Source organism: Zootoca vivipara, chromosome 8, assembly GCF_965207765.1.
Source record: "Zootoca vivipara chromosome 8, rZooViv2.hap1.1, whole genome shotgun sequence".
NCBI lineage: Eukaryota > Metazoa > Chordata > Lepidosauria > Squamata > Lacertidae > Zootoca > Zootoca vivipara.
Window position 1 is genome coordinate 31,089,315 of NC_142591.1, and position 17,327 is coordinate 31,106,641.

General features: G+C 41.8%; 2 long non-coding RNA genes across 3 annotated transcripts in view; both read left to right on the forward strand.

Annotated features, from left to right (window-relative positions):
- LOC132592554 (uncharacterized) overlaps positions 1 to 1,134 on the forward strand; it is a 29,466-nt gene extending 28,332 nt beyond the window's left edge. The window contains exon 4 of the long non-coding RNA XR_015951655.1: positions 60 to 1,134. This is a non-coding gene — a long non-coding RNA (uncharacterized LOC132592554). The remainder of the gene's footprint in view (positions 1 to 59) is intronic.
- A 2,486-nt stretch (positions 1,135 to 3,620) lies between these two features.
- Positions 3,621 to 16,768, forward strand: LOC148684796 (uncharacterized). Of its 2 annotated transcripts, none has more exons than XR_015951648.1 (3): positions 3,621 to 3,742; positions 11,742 to 11,841; positions 16,635 to 16,768. It is a non-coding gene; the product is annotated as an uncharacterized LOC148684796 (long non-coding RNA). The 2 variants fall into 2 exon arrangements; XR_015951649.1 differs by lacking the exon at positions 16,635 to 16,768 and adding an exon at positions 15,480 to 15,613.
- The last annotated feature ends 559 nt before the right edge of the window (positions 16,769 to 17,327 follow it).

Here is a 17,327-nt window from a genome sequence, read left to right on the forward strand (position 1 = left end):
CACTGTGAGAGAGTTTGAAACAACAATGTCATCCCCCTCCTTTTTCTTTGTATTTTTAGCATGCTCTCGACAGAGCAGTGAAAATAAGCCCACATAATCCCGTCACCAAAATGGCGGAGGAAGCAAGAAAACAAAAAGCCAGTGGGGGCAAAAGTTCTCCAAAGGGCATTGCTCCAACTCCAGACTAAGAGTCATAAAGAGCAGCAGTTGAAAAAGCCACATCAGGATGTCTGCTCCGACACCAGATGCACAGGTGGCTGAGTATTGACCCCAGAGGAAACCACTACGGCTGCCACACCTGCTCACATGCAGCGAGCAGAGACGACTGCTGCAGTTGAAGAACCCCAACCCCAGGCAAAGCACTGTTTCCATCAGGAAATGAAAACTGGATTGATCCTTGCCTGAGTGGCTAGTACAACCAGAAGGTTGCTGCTGGGTCCAGCCTCCAAGGCAGGCACCCCCAAACTCAGCCCTCCAGCTGTTTTGGGACTACAATTCGCATCATCCCTGACCACTTGTCTTGTTAGGTAGGGATGATGGGAGTTGTAGTCCCAAAACAGCTGGAGGGCTGAGTTTGGGGGTGCTTGCTCCAAGGCATTCAAGCGAGCTAGGATTAAATCGACAATCCACTTGTTAGCCTCCTTTTGCTTGGGTGTACCTTCTTTCCTAGCTCTGGTCTGCTGAGGGAGCAGAGCAGGGGGCTGAGGGAGCCAGAGAGGATCTTTCAAGGGCAGACAGGGGAGTTGAAATGGCCAACCCATGAGCTTTTTCTTCTTCATCTGAGGAAATAGGATCAAGAGGAGCATTTACCATTTTTTGCCCTAGGGTCCTAATTTGTTTATAGGGAACCATGACTAACCAAACCTAGAGCTGGACCTCATTACAGAGACACACTATACAGAAAGCCTGGGACTAAAATGGCCAATGAGGCTAAAGGCCCGATAACAAAGATAAACTATAAGGCTGGGTCTTGAGAGAGATGAAAGAAATGACCAAAAAAGGCAACTGTAATTTCTACCATTAAGCAGTAGACCGATTTGTTCTTTTTAATATATATTTTTATTGATTTTATCTGCAGAAACAAAGAACATAACTTACAACCTAAATAAAAATCTGAACGTAACTTATAACTTATGTGGAAATTGCTTGGTTTGGTTGTGTACTTTTTGATGTGTTTTATTTACTGTTTATGACTGCTTTCATTATGTTTCTAATTATATAAATCTTTTTATGTTGTAAGTTGCCTTGAGCAGACTTTTAACTATGGGAAGGCAGCATACAAATATGATGATGATGATGATGATGATGATGATGATGATGATGAAAACCAGCAGAGGCTGGCAGGGCAGCATTTCACAATTGGCTTTCCAAAGCTAAGCATTGCTGCCGCTGACTGAGAGATCTAAGAGAGGGAGTTATGGTTAGGGTGTGGTTTAGGAGGTCAGAATATAGAAAGCTTCGCTTTTGAGACTTCCCGATTTCTTTCACTTGCCTTTTGCTCTGTTAAATTTCAGGTCCCTTTACCATTAAGTCCAAGGTTCTTTGTTAATTGTTCCGTGTGTGGTGTAGTTAGGAGTACTATGCCTAGGCACAATGACTGCCTGTAGAATCAATATGCTGCATTCCATCTGGTGTTCCGTTTCACAGATAATTATCCTAACAATAATTGATAAGTAGAGCAATCCTACTTACTGGTATAAAACTGAGATGTTTCATTTCCGCATGCCAGAAGGGAGTCATAACCAGGCAAGCCCATAAAACACACTTAGAGTGTCTCCACTTTTAGTGTACACTTTTAGAGCCTAGTGCAGTGTTTCTCAACCAGTGTGCCTCCAGATGTTTTGGGACTACAACTCCCATCATTCCTGACCACTGGTCTTGCTAGCTAGGGATGATGGGAGTTGTAGTCCCAAAACATCTGGAGGCACACTGGTTGAGAAACACTGGCCTAGTGTATCTGCAAGATGATTTTCTGCTAGATCAGCTGTGGTCACAAATCTAAAGATATTTTGGTGCTTGCAGAGTTATAATTCCACTTACATGCTGGCCTCTGCAGTTCAGCTGTCCACTTAATCCAAAACTCATCCAGTTTAGCACCTAGTTCAATTCTAACATAGGAAAGCAAAAGTCTACACTACTGGGATGGTGCAGAAATAGAACAGGTTAGCAGAAAGTTTGGTAAGCAGCAGCAGTGGTGGTGCCAGGGCGTGGTACAGCTGCTCCTGCTACCTACTTAAAAGGCAAGTTCCAATTAGTCTCCCTAACAAAAAATTGTCCTACTGACATGGCCACTGATCATTCTCAGTCTATTTCTCCCCCTTTCCAAAGTTATTGATGGCATCCATCAGTCTTGCGACACAAGCATGCCATCCTTGATCTATCATTTAATTTACATAGGCAATACTGATTTTATTCTCTGGGCAGTATATTTGTTTCCTGCTTATTTCATGTACAGTGGAACCTCGGTTTATGAACACCTCGGTTTACGAATTTTCGGTTTACGAACGCCGTGGATCCATCTGGAACAGATTAATTCACTTTCCATTACTTTCAATAGGAAAGTTCGCTTCAGTTTATGAATGCTTAAGTTTATGAACAGACCTCCGGAACCAATTACACCCAATTACAGGATTAAGTACGCTTCAGTACGCGGACCCGTCTGGAACGGATTAATCTAATCCACTTTCCATTACTTTCAATGGGAAAGTTCGCTTCAGTTTATGAACGCTTCAGTTTAAGTACTCCGCAGACTGTCTGGAACAGATTCATCCACTTTCCAATACTTTCAATGGGAAAGTTCGTTTCAGTTTATGAACAGACTTCCGGAACCAATTGTGTTCATAAACCGAGGTACCACTGTATAGGCTTTAAATATTTTTTTAACTTACTTTCTAGATGTATGCTATGCTTTGATTGAATTGGGGGAGGGGAGAAAGATTTAAAAAGTTACAAAATGTAGAATCATAGAATTGTAGAGCTGGAAGGGGACACCAGGGTCATCTAGACCAACACCCTGCAATGCAGGAATCTTTCGCCCAATCTGGGACTCGAACCCACAACCCTGGAATTAGGGTTTTTTAAATAAATAAATGCCTGTTGTCTTTGTCCATGGAGTTTTGTCCGTGGAGTTTTTTGCTATGGTCCATGGGGTCACGAAGAGTCGGACACAATAAATAAATAAATAAATAAATAAATAAATAAATAAATATTTATGTCCATTTAGTGATCTTGAGTATACTCCAGGAGTGGCCGATCTTTAGCCTTCCAGATGTTGTTGGACTAAAAATGCCATCAGCTCCAGCCAGCATGCACAATAGTTAGGAACAATGGCAGTTCATCTGGAGGAAGACAGTTTTGCCGTTCCAGGCACACATCTCTTTAAAGGTGCATAAGAACAAGTACTGTTTTAGTCAAGGATAAAAGGGGAAAGATTATGCTAGGCCGGATTATTTAACACTGAATAATCTATATGTACACGAATATATTTTACGTCTACAACATGACCATACAGAAGGTTAAGAATACTGGGGGAATCACATGTTCAGTTTTTCTTTCTTTTGACAGCGTTAGGCCACTAGGTGTCAACCCTCCCTCACATGAATAAGTGTTTCACGGTTACCGTAGTTTCATTTTTTCTCATCAGAAAGAAGGGTGTGGTGAAAAATCAGGCAGTTCCCTGCTGTTCCTTGCTATTAGGAAGAGAGGAACACAGAATCTCAAGGGAAGAAGAATTTGTCCTGAGGTAACTGTGGGCATAGTTTTTGGCTGTGTGTGTATTACTGCCTTAAAAGGGCAGCTAACTTGTTCTTCGTCTCAATTTGGATTGAGGCTGGTTTGGGGTGAAAGGCACCAAGCCACAGGTTTTCATAAGAAACGACAGGATAGATATGGATTGTGGATAATGTTGTGTGTAAACTGCTTCCCAAACCGGAAGCTGGAGTAAACAGGAGTATGTACCACACCCTTAGACTCCACAGGGCACCTTCTATAATGCAAAAATCTAAGTCAGCCTTTCGTGGAGTGGGAACAAGCTCAGTTCTCGGTCTGTGGGGTCCCCTTTTTCTCAACATAAAACTCCTGGTATTCTGCCCTCTCCCAAAGCAATATTGATACAAAAAAACCTGAACAACTTGGATCCAAGGTAACCTAAGGACTACCTGAGCCCTTAAAGCCCTTATAACATTTCTGCTCCATGACTAAGGAATTCTTCTTTAAGAGTCTTCACCTGTAGTTACAAACACCTTTTTCCAAATTGTCATATTTTATTATTCTTCCATTGTCTCACAGCATTGCAGCCAAGGGTGAGTTTTAGGCAGTGCAAAATGCTTTCATATCCCCAGTCCTATAACATATGATAACATTTTTAGCACCTTTGCTTTGTGAGAAAGAAAGTATCAGTTGAGCCTCACCTGTCTAGAATTACGGTACTCTATCACGTTTTAATGCATTTAGGACTAGGAGAGATGAAAAATAAAAAGCAGTAATTGCTTCCTACCCCCATCCCTTCTCTCTCTCTCTCTCTCTCTCTCTCTCTCTCTCTCTCTCTCTCTCTCTCCTTTTGTAATCATAGCTAGGAAATTTGTGAGAACAACCTTCCCCCCATTGAATAATCCCATCAGTGCTGCAGCTACTAATGAGCTTTGTCAAGAGTCTAATTGTATTCATGTTCATCCTGAGCTGCTGAACTGACAGCCTATATTTTGCTGTTGGTTGTGGTGGCGGGGGGGGGGGAATCACATTTTCCCAATGCAAAATTAATTATGGCAAAATCACACACCAATACTAGCAAAGCAATATACTACAAGTTCTTCCTTGGTCTCCTGGGAATGTCCTTGCCCACTATCCTGTTATTTTAGGATGTTTCCATAGGTTTTGCTTTCTCATTATTGTTTTCAGCCATTTCTACATCATGTGAGGCCAAGTTCAAAACACATTCAGGTTGAGAGTGGATTTTTAAAAAATCAATGATTTTTTAAAAAAAAAATCAGAGGAGATCCATGCTTTGGGGTTTTATTGAATCCTTTGTGAAACACAATGGAAGGACCACTAATTATTTTAAGCTGAGCAGGATTCATGATTTACAAATCCAAAACATGTTTTCATAAATTCATACGCTACCCCATACTCTGTGAAGAGGAGAGAGGCAAGACAAACCAGTGTGACCCTCTTGTTTCTCGGCTACTTTGGACACCCCTAGTCATGGTGTTTTTCTGGAATGGCTCAAGGAAGTAGGAGTTGGAAGTTCTCTTATTACAGGCGTTCTGCTGCTACCTGCAGAAGCTAGGAGATCATTACTCAGCTCCATGGCTTGGGGTCTGTGGAGTCCCACAAGAGTCCATTCAGTCCTGTGCTACTTTATGTCTATATGAAGCAATTGAGAGCCGTCACCTGGGGATTTGGGCCACAGTGTCATCTATATGTTTATGACACACAGCTTTGATAGTTTTATGAGGTTATATCCACGTCTTCAGTCCCTCTTCTGCCCCAACTGGGCTAACAGGACGACTGGAGCACCTCCTGCTTCAATAAACAATGGATGTGCGGCAGAGGTTTTTAATCCTCTTTATTATTTCAAGCTATTTACAGAATATATACATAGGCTGTTACAAACAGCTCTCACTGCAAACACACAGCATAACAGAGAGCCAGAGTACTTACAACAGCTACATAGCAATATAGCAATACCACGCCTTACTAAATTAGCTGAGTCAGTAAGGCAATTGAGTGAAGGAACAGTTCCCGCCCACTTCTCTCTCTGGAGACTTTCTGATTCTCACATTGGGAGGGGTGAAAATGCTAACATACTCCCCCTTTTCAAACCGACCATTGAGAGAACTTTAACACAACTGTACTTTAACACAACTGTAATTTCTTAACATACACATCCAGTTGTTCCTTGTTCACAGCTTTAGTTAAAGCATCGGCAGGAATTTCTTTCCCTGGCATATAAGTAACTTTAACAACTCCTTCTTGAATACATTCTCTGGCACGGTGCATTTTAATCTGTAAATGTTTTGTTTTCTGCTTGCACCCTTCTGATTGGATCAACGCTATGCAGGCTTTGTTGTCCTGATAAACTGGAATTGGACACGAAACCTTTATTCTCATATCTTGACATAGCTGCAATAACCACTCTACATTCATAAGTGATAGTTAGAGCATTGAGTTCCGCTTCACATGAACTCGTGCTTACTGTTGCTTGCTTCTTACAATTCCAATCAAACAAGCACTGATTGTACAGATAACACACGCCTGATGTACTCTTTCCATCCATTAAGTCACTGCCAAAACTGGCGTCTGCATAGATTTCAAGACCTCCTGATTTTTGGCTTGAAAGTCTTAACCGATAGTGCATAGTGCCCTTTAAATATCTAACTATGCGTTTTAAAGCTTTCCAGTCAGATACTGTGGGCTGATTAGCATATCTGCTGAGCAAATTCACACCAATGGCAATGTCTGGCCTGGTACACCTTGCTACAAAACTGAGCTTGCCTAACACACTCCGGAACAATGTGGTGTCAGAAAATGCCTCAGCATTTGTGTCATGTTGGAAACCTGTGACCATAGGGGTATCTACAGCATTTGCATCAGTCAGGTTTAACTTTTTCAGCAATTCATTGATTTTGCATGTTTGGTGCAGCAAAACATCACCCTTCTCATTTCTCTCTACTTCCAGAGAGAGATAATTACTGACTTCCCCTAGATCTTTCATGTCGAAATGCTTCTGCAATTTCTCAAGAGTGCTTTTGTAAATATTAATATCTTTCCACAGAAATAAGATATCATCAACGAAGCAAATACAAAATAGCTTTTGTTGATTACACTCTTTCACAAAAACACAAGAATCAGCCTTTCCTTGTTGGAACCCTAAAGAAAACAACACTTCAGTTAGTTTAGTGTGCCAGCAACGAGCACTTTGCTTCAAACCATATAGGGATTTTTTTAACTTGCACACCATTCCCTTTTTGACTTGCACTCCATCTGGTGGCAGCATATAAATATTCTCATCAAGAATTCCATACAAAAACGCAGTATTTACGTCGTGATGCGATATAGTCATGCCTTCTTCAGCAGCAAGTTTCATTAAGAGTCTAACACTCTCAAATCTGACTGTTGGCGAGTACGTCTCATGGTAATCCTGGTCAGGTATCTGAGAAAAACCACGTGCCACTAACCTGGCTTTATATCTGGCAACTTTACCATGCTGGTCAGTTTTTACTTTGAAAATCCACCTGCTGTCTACAAATTTCATACCTGGTTCTTTTGGAACCAATTCCCATGTCTCATTTTGTTTTAGGGATTTTAACTCAGATTTCATGGCATTAAGCCAAGGTTCAGCATCCTTTGTGGACAAGTTTTGAACCTCTTTGTAGCTGGCTGGTTCAAACACTGTATCTGAGTCGCTAGTAGTGACAGCTTTTGCAAACTCTTTGGAAAATCGCTTTGGCGGTTTTCCCTTGGTGGCTCTTTCGGACCTGTGCAAAATTCTCAGATCCTCTGGGTCCATTTCCTCCTTGGGAGAATGGTGACCCACTGTAAACAAAGGTTGTACATCTACATCAGTGTCTGATTCATCTGTCTGTTTAACTGAGGCTTTTGCACTCTGATAGTCTGTGTCAGTGTCAGATTCCTCACTAACGCTAGATTCATCAGCAGGATCTGCCTCTTTCTTTTCTGGCTTTGTGTCATCATCACCAGAAATGGGGTAGCACTGAAAAATACCAACTTTGTCCCATTTTGGGTTACAATCCTTACTTCTGGTCAACCTAATTGTTTTCGTGTCTGTCATTAGCACACGATATGAACCTTTCTCGTACCCTAGAAAGATGCCATGTTGACCACATTTACTCAGTTTGTCATTTTGCAAAGTATGCACCCATACTTCTGAACCAAAATTTTTCAAATGCTTCACAAATGGTTTTTTCCTGAACAGCATTTCATATGGGGTGCAACCAATGGCTGATTGATATCTTCTGTTATAAACATACGTAAAGCATGATAAAGCTTCCCCCCAAAAGGGATTGGGTAGGCCTGAATCGTGCAACAGAGTTTTAATACCTTGCTGCAAGGTTTGGTTTACTCTTTCACACAAACCATTCATCCATGGAGATCTGGGCGTGGCAGTCATGTGCTCTATACCCTGTTCAGCAAGAAAGCTCTCAAATTGCTCTGAACGAAACTCTCCACCTTTGTCACTGTAAAAGTGACGCACCTGCTCATTGTGCACATTTTTTAGCCATGCACAAAACTGTTTGAACCTTAAAAGGCTTCAGACTTTTTCTGCAGTACATAAACCCAAACATATTTGGAATAAGAATCAATCAGAACCATGAAGTAACGTGAGTTGCCTCTAGAGAGCGCTAGAGGCCCAACCAAATCTGCATGCACCATCTCAAAAGGTTTTTTTACTTCCCTCCCAGACTTTGTACCTTTGGGAGCTTGTCTAATCTTATTCTCTGCACAAGAGACACATTTCATGTGGTAAGGACACTTTTGGACTTTCATGCCCTCAACCATATTTTGCATTTTTGCCACTGCTTGGAAATGCAAATGACCAAACAAACGGTGATAATCATGAATACAGTGGTTATGCATTTTCTCATTCTTATCTACTGATATGTTACAGCATGCCTTTTCAGTTTCTCTATTTGCTTTAGCAGCTGCACCTGTAACAAAAGGCAATACATATAAACCATCAACACACTTGGCATAAAGAATGAGTTTGTTATCTCGAAGAATTTCGCACCGAGAGTTTTCAAACACCACTTTAAATCCTAGAGCGTCTAACTGAGAAACACTTAGGAGATTATCCTGCAAATGAGGAGCATACATAACATTGCTAACTGTTGCATTTAGGCTCTGCAAAAACACAGTACCCTGAGCCAAACTCTTAATTGACGACCCGTCTGCTTGATGAATGGCCCCTCCCTGTTTCTCCAGATGAACAAAGAGGTCTTTATTATTGGCAACATGCCGGGTTGCTCCTGAGTCGACAATGAAAACAGAACGTTTGAGTTTTTTAGAGCAACGTGAGACCAAAGCCTTTGATGCAGCTGGTCCTTGGGGTTTTCGGCCTCCTCCCCCTCTGCCTTTGAAGTTGTCCTTTTGCTTTAAAGTCTTCCTACATCGATTCCTGTAGTGCCCAAATTCACCACAAGAGTAGCAGCGTAGAGTTTTAAGAGCTTTAGCAGAAGTTTCACTTTCTCCTGCCGAAGGCTTGAAAACACTCTCAATAACTTTGCCTCGATTCTCTCTTGCCGTTTGTCTGCGATCCCATTCATTCATGAGCACAGCAGATACATGATCCTCTGTTAAACGATCATTAGGCAATGTGGATAGCTGAGTAGCAACTGCATCATACGACTCATCTAGGCTATTTATCATGAGCATTGCAAAAACAGCCTCTGACAATTTCAAGTCTCGCTGGGCAAGGTCCTGTCTGAGACGTTTTAATTGAGCCAGGTGGCTGGGCAAATCGCCATCTTTCTGCAGCTCCAGCCTACAGAGTTTCTTAAAAAATAACACAGTTGAGCCTGCATTTTGACGTAGATGCATATCTTTAAGTTTATTCCAAACAGCCTTTGTAGTCTCCTCATTCTCTAAATTGACCAACAAATGGTCTGAGACACTCAAAACAATTGTCCCCCTGGCTTTCATGTCTGCCTCATGCCAGGCTGCCCATTCATCATCAGTCTCATCGGGGGAATCATCCTCTATGGTATGATAAAGCTTTTCTCTTTGTAAAAGTGCCTTCATTTTAACTTGCCAGGTAGGGTACGTTTCTGGCGTCAGGAGAGGAAAAGACAGAGCCATTTGGCCAATATGTGCAGAAGCCATGCCTGTGTTTTAAATTAACAGCAAGACACTTCCCTTCGTGCAACACAAAAAGCCTTGACTCTCCCAGCAACTTCACTCCCCCTTTCAGCACAATTAATTTAGGCAAACTGGAAAAGCGTCTCTTATCTTTTTGGCAGCTTTAAGCATGCCTCTCTGTAAACCAGCTTGAAATTAAACAGCTTACGACTTGGCAATGTGCAGCATCAGAACTCCGTCCAGCCAACAGCAGCAACAGCTCATCCAGGCCTGGAGACGATGTACAGCATCAGAGGAAAACTGGATCAGCAGAACCGTCCTCCCTCTCAGCAGCCAAGCGACACAGCAAAGCACGCATCCACTGCGCAACTCATGCATCCGCACAAACCATCCTCTGCTACCATATGATAGTTTTATGAGGTTATATCCACGTCTTCAGTCCCTCTTCTGCCCCAACTGGGCTAACAGGACGACTGGAGCACCTCCTGCTTCAATAAACAATGGATGTGCGGCAGAGGTTTTTAATCCTCTTTATTATTTCAAGCTATTTACAGAATATATACATAGGCTGTTACAAACAGCTCTCACTGCAAACACACAGCATAACAGAGAGCCAGAGTACTTACAACAGCTACATAGCAATATAGCAATACCACGCCTTACTAAATTAGCTGAGTCAGTAAGGCAATTGAGTGAAGGAACAGTTCCCGCCCACTTCTCTCTCTGGAGACTTTCTGATTCTCACATTGGGAGGGGTGAAAATGCTAACAAGCTTCACCTCTCCATTCCATTGGAATCAGAAAGGTGTTTATAAAGAGTTAACTCCAACTTTGAGCTGTGTGATTTCCTGGCTGCGAGATCGGCAGGTAAGGCCTTTTTAGTGGTGTTGCCACTGAAGGCTTTCTGAACGGGCCTTTTCAGTGGTGGTTCCCTGATTGTCTGTCTCCTTCATTATGTCATCTTCATATGAAGGGTGGTATAATCTAATAAATAATAATTATTTTTTTACTTTCATGACAATTCTTTTATATAAAAAATAAATAAATCCCTGTTTACCCAGGAATTTGACGATGGAAAAATACTGCACCTTGCAACCCTAAAATTGAGAGAATGTTCTTAGAATGTTTCCTTAGTTTATTTTAAGATTTTATTTTATGTGTTGGCCTCTTTGGGGAGAAAGGGCAGGATATAAATTGGGGGGGGGGGGAGGAAGTCATAGCTACATATCCTCCTAAATATATGTATGAGGCTTAAATTGGCTTTTGACCGAAATATAAAACTAAGTATAAAATTGTTCAAGTGCACATTTATTTTTCCATCTCGGGTTCTCTCCCACATTGACAGCATTCATGCATGACACAGAAAGTACAACAGAGGCTCAAATACACTTTTACAGCACAAACATATGCGGAGATTCATGCAGTTAGTGACACTTATGCAAACACTTTGAGATAACAACAGTCTGTTGATAGCTTTCAAGTAGGCAAATAAGGGTGATGTGCCTCTAGGTAGATCTCCTTTTCAAAAGAAAACCCATCTGAGACTTTTCTGACATTGGTGTTATGACTGGAAGATGTGAGGTAAGTACCGTAGTACAACAACACAGACTTTGATTTAAAAAACAAAACAAAAATGTGTCCAACCCTAATGCTAAAACTATTTTGAAGGGGGGAAATTGGTTGACAGCTCCTAAGGAAAAAAGCTCCTGAGAAAAGGTGAAGTTGTACCCTTCAATGTGCAAAATGTTCTTAAATCAATCCTGGCAGAGGTTTTTCTTGGCAGCCCTAAAGATAATCCAAATAATTTTAGCTGTGTCACAAATGCCAGACCTTGTTATCTGGAGAAAAGGCGAATGTGTTTATAAAAATTTGTATCTCACACTCTGTTAAAAGCATTTTTCTTCTGTGCTAATTTTGCTGGCAATCCAGATAGCTGAAACCAGGAACTAACAGAATTTCCCAGGGTAGAAAATTCAACAGGACATCACAGAATGCAAGCTCATTTTGACCTCCTGTGAAGAATGTGCAGGCAGCGAATGTCTCCTATCAATAAGGAACTGATAATGCATTGAAAGCTTGATGATGCTTCCCTGATGGCAGCGCAAATGAATTAGTGCCAGAGAGAGAGAATTATCATTGTGTGTTGAGCACCCTATAATTTTTCCTGTCAGTGGAACGGTTAAGATTACTGCCAGCAGTGGCTTATGCATGGGGGAAAGGATAAAGATTAATAATAAAGTTGCAAAGGAAAGGCAAGCTGTGACTGCAGTTAGCAGGAATGAAAGAACAGACAAGTGACAGCCAGTTTTGATCCAGTGAATAACCGCTTATTTACTGACCAGAATAGTCAATGGTGAAGAAGACATGATTTGGGAAACCCTGGTCTAAGGCAAGCTGAGTCCCTTCCAGTACTCAGTCTAGTCACATGAAAACAGCAGCAACAATACAATAAAAATGGACAGGTAAATCAGGAAAAAGACAGCAGTAAAGGGAGAAAAAAAATCTAAGAACCTTGCTGCTGTTTCAGACAGTTCTTCTGCAGCTTGTTTCTAATAGCATAAAAATATTTATGTCTACAGATTTATAGATCAATAGATAATGTGGATACTTTTCCTCCCTTCCTCTGAGAGGGAGGGCAAGTGAGTGCCACAAAGGGGACCGAGGAGGGCAGGAGTACAGGCTTTTGTTCCGATGACAAAATCTGCCGATCCGGCACTGCGGCAAGCTCAGAAAAATACCCTACAATTCCAAACTGTTCATATTTATACCAAAGCAGAGACCGCATGTTTATACAGAATGTAGCTTGTGGGTAACCCTAACTCTTTCTGTTTAAATGGATGATTCTACCACCTCAGTAAAAGCAGGGGGTTTACTGCCAGAAACCCCACCGTGTTGCAGTCAGTTTTGTGGGTAGTTCATGATTAACAGAAGTGTTACATACATAGCCATCGTGACATGCTGTTAACAGACACATTTATCTTTGAGATCCAGACCAGTTCCTACTGCCTTTCATGAAAACCACTTTTTCTGAATCTTCAGTGGGGTCCAGTAGCTTCTAGGACTGACTCATATATTCCAACGACCAGCCAGAGAAGGTTTTGGTGTTACTTCTGCCGGAAAACTGGAAGTCACTGGCCATAGCTGAAGGCGCATGTTTGATTGCCGTTGACCAAGCCTCTCCCACTTTTTTGGCAATCATCTGCTGTTGTCGTTGGTAGCTTCCTGTGCATGTTATTGTGATAGAGAGCTTCTGGGACAAATTTATGAACTTGTAGTATTGTTAAATGAAATGGGTTGTTTTATTTCCCTTATGTGGTTTGGACTTCTGGTCCTAATTAACTGGTATCTTTAATCCTTACACTGACTTATGTTGGTGCCTTCACATTTAATGTGCATAGTCCACATGATGTTACTGACAGACACCAGCCTTGATGTTTTCCCCTATAATTTTTGATTTACCCAGTAAGAGAATGATCCAATAAGTTGGGGGAAATCAGGTTCTGAACAGCACCGTTTGGGCCTTCCGATAATTTGTTTTAGTGTTTGAGGGGGGAGGTGGATCAATGGTCACTTTCTGCTACCCCCCACTATTTCCTCAGTGCTTCCATTTAATTTCTCTTCTGGCTGTGCTCTTATTCCCAGTGTGCTCCGGAATGGAATCTCATGGATTTTCATGGATTCTCTCTCTCTCTGTCTCTCTCTCTGTCTGTCTGTCTCTCTGTCTCTCTCTCTGTCTCCCTCCGTCAGATTTGTACAAAATTAGGAAACTGCACAAGCAGGCCACATTTTTTTGAAAAAAATCTACACCAGAAATATTGAGCAGCAATCTGAAACGTATGTGTTGAGAATTTACAATTGTTTTCATTTCTTTTCCAGCCTGCTAGTAAGGGTGTGTGAGGAGCTTAGCCCACCCGCCTTCTTTTGATCCTTCATATGGGCACAAAAGAGGGACGCGGGTGGTGCTGTGGGTTAAACCACTGAGCCTAGGGCTTGCTGCTCAGAAGGTCAGTGGTTCAAATCCCCATGACAGGGTGAGCTCCCATTGCTTGGTCCCAGCTCCTGCCAACCTAGCAGTTCGAAAGCACGTCAAAGTGCAAGTAGATAAATAGGTACCACTACAGTGAGAAGGTAAACGGCATTTCCGTGCGCTGCTCTGGTTCACCAGAAGCAGCTTTGTCATGCTGGCCACATGACCTGGAAGCTGTATGCCAGTTCTCTTGGCCAATAACGTGAGATGAGCGCCGCAACCCCAGAGTCCGTTACGACTGGACCTAATGGTCAGGGGTCCCTTTACCTTTACCTTTATGGGCACAAAAGCAGAAAACTGTGCAAACAAATTTTCATTTGCCTGTGTGCTTTTGCATACCTCCTGGGTCGGTTTTTTTTTTCATAAAACAAGGTGGGCACGGCTATCTGGGCATATGTACCCTGTCAATACATAACTGGGATAATAGAATCAACAAATTGGGAGGCAAGGACAAGCACAAGTACAAAAGGGAATGGCTACTTCTTTAATGGAAAAGATTGAAGTTCCTCCTCCGATCCAGATTCAAATATATGCAATTGGTGATGACTCTTGTCTAATTCAAATGGGGTGGAGTGCATTAACAGCTAAACAATGCTCCAATGTGGTCAAGCCCTGAGTTTTAACATACAGTGGTACCTCGGTTTACGAACTTAATCCGTTCCTGAAGTCCGTTCTTAAACCGAATCCACTCTTAAACCGAGGCGCGCTTTCCTTAATGAGGTCTCCCACTGGCGGTGCCCTTTCACCATTCAGATTCTGTTCTTAGACCAAGGTAAAGTTCGCAAACCAGAACACTTACTTCTGGTTTTGCGGAGTTCGTAAACCAAGTTGTTTGTAAACAGGACTGTTCTTAAACTGAGGTACCCCTGTATTCAAGACTGATTTCGGATCTGGAATCAGGGGTACCAAGTTGAATAAAATATTTGGGGGGCTGTCCCCCTCAAATATTTTATTGGGGAGGGGCAAAGGGACCTCGGCACCAAGGAGTTGGCTCCTTGGTCTGGGATGTAATGCATACAAACACAAGCACAAAAAATAGGAATTTTAACTGAGAAATAATCTCCTATGTTTTCAAGATTGGGGAAGAGGGCGCACTCTTCTTCCATTCTATATATGATTATTGTTTTCAGGCTGTGACATTTGTACTACAAATGCAACCCTGAGGGGGCAAGGACCCAGGGGAGAGAGTGTAAGGAGGCTGCAAGGTTTGGTAGGAAAGAATGAAGGGGCAGACAAATCCATTTAATGTTCACAAAGTAGTAAGCAAGAAGTCATCTTCAGACTAGATATTAAGGAAATAGTGTGAGGGGTGGGAGAAAAAGATGCAAGGTGAAAAACACCCATTCTTCAGTTAATAAGGTGGAGCAGAGGAGGTATTGCACATCGATAATTGGGTTACAGTGTGACAATGGCTGCAGCTCTCCTTTGAAAATACAAATACCAGCAGTTATTCTTTTCTGTTTAGCTCTAATTAGAACACAGAGGGCTCTTGCAAGAGAGTAGCAAGCAGATAAAAACGTAATGGTCCTTGCAGTAACAAAGCTGGAGATTAATTTTAATGGTCCACATTAGGAAGAAGTTAATAAAATGATTGCAATAGATATTAGTGGTGTAACTTGTGAAATTATTTTCTCTAACAGTCCGGCTTTATCGCATAAGGCAGAACTATTTTGAGACATTGTTATGAGATCTCGAGGAAATGCTGGGAGTCCAGTGAGTCGACTCTTAAGTTTGGAGGAGAGAGTTAACCAATTCAAAACTGGTCAAACCTGCTGGACTAGTTTGCTTGCTGAAATGGTGGAGCTAGGCTCTCCTTTCTCCCCCTTAAGGAATGTTGATAATGAAAGGAAGCCTGCAGTTCTGCAGATGCGAAAGACAAGATTCAGGCTGCTTAAATACACAAGATGACTGAGCTTCTTTCAGCAAGGATCTAAAGGCGATGACTGTCCCCCAACCACCTGCAAAATCTGATGGGGGGCATGGAATTTTCAGCTGTGAATCAACCTGTATATCTGTACAACCTGTATATCTCTACAAAATGTCATAAACATCCTGCGACCTCCAAAGGAAATCAAGGCCAGGCATCACAGGAAAAGTTAAAGGTAAAGGTACCCCTGACCGTTAGGTCCAGTCGTGACCAACTCTGAGGTTGCGGTGCTCATCTCGTGTTATTGGCCGAGGGAGCCAATGTATAGCTTCCAGGTCATGTGGCCAGTGAACCAGAGCTGCACACGGAAATCTACTTGCACTTTGACGTGCTTTTGAACTGTTAGGTTGGCAGGAGCTGGGACCAAGCAACGGGAGCTCACCCCGTTGCAGGGATTCAAACCGCCGACCTTCTGATCAGCAAGCCTTAGGCTCTGTGGTTTAACCCACAGCGCCACCTGGGTCCCTGGGCATCACAGGAGAACCCTATTAAATTCTTACTGCCATGTACATGACATCCTTATAAGCTGGTGTTTGATTCCTCAATGTCTAGCAACCCCCACCTGTTAACAATTCTCTGCTCGGGTATCATGAAAGTGATAAAGGATGGGGTATAAATCTAAATAATGAATGAATGAATGAAACGTCTGCCATTAATGTGTGGAAAGTGAAGCAAATTATATCCATACCTGCTGGAAATGTGAAAAAGTGGGTGAATTTGGGAATGATATCGCAAGTCGTAAAAGTGGCATGAATGGATATTCTATGAACTGAATCTCCTATGCATTCTGTTGGCTTTTGTTTTGTTTTTTGAAAACTGAAGTGGGGCTGGCATTTAAATTTAGTATGGAATTTAATTACATCAACAGAAAGAAGAAGAAAAAGGCACCAATGTTTTTCACACAACATAGCCACAGAAGAAGACTGGTTCAACTAGACTTGGTACCTGACCTCTGAGGCTAGACTCAATAACTTGCCATGGGTGCATGAAGGAAGACAGAGAAAAGGAAGTTGTTAAAGACTTTGGACTCAGATCATTATTTATATGAACCAGAAATGCCATATCGTCATTGATGCTTATGAAGGCTTTTTGCTGCCAGCATAAATTACCGTGTATTGAATGAACTGGGTGCTGGGAGAAATATGTTCCCTTTTAAATTATTTCTACTTAGTAAATACATACACTGAGTGTCAATATATTTTTGATAAACTATTAGAGATTTGTGTGTTTATAGTGAACAGGTGGTATGCAACTAAGCCATACTCAAAGCAGGCCCACTGAAATCAATTGACTAATCTAAGTCCATATTGATTTCAATAGTAGCATGACTTCCATTGAAGTTACTAAACAGTTATAAACTCTGGTAAACTTTCGCCTTAAAAATGTGGTGACGCCATTCCTCCTTTCCACTCCCATTTCACTCCCCCACCCCCAAATAAGATTGAAATTTCCTTATTTGAAATTTCCTTATAAATCAATTTCCATTGATTTCCTCAGAATGTCCTTCCCACGGTTAATAACATGGTTTTCATTGTTGCATCTTTTAACTTCTGCATTTCAT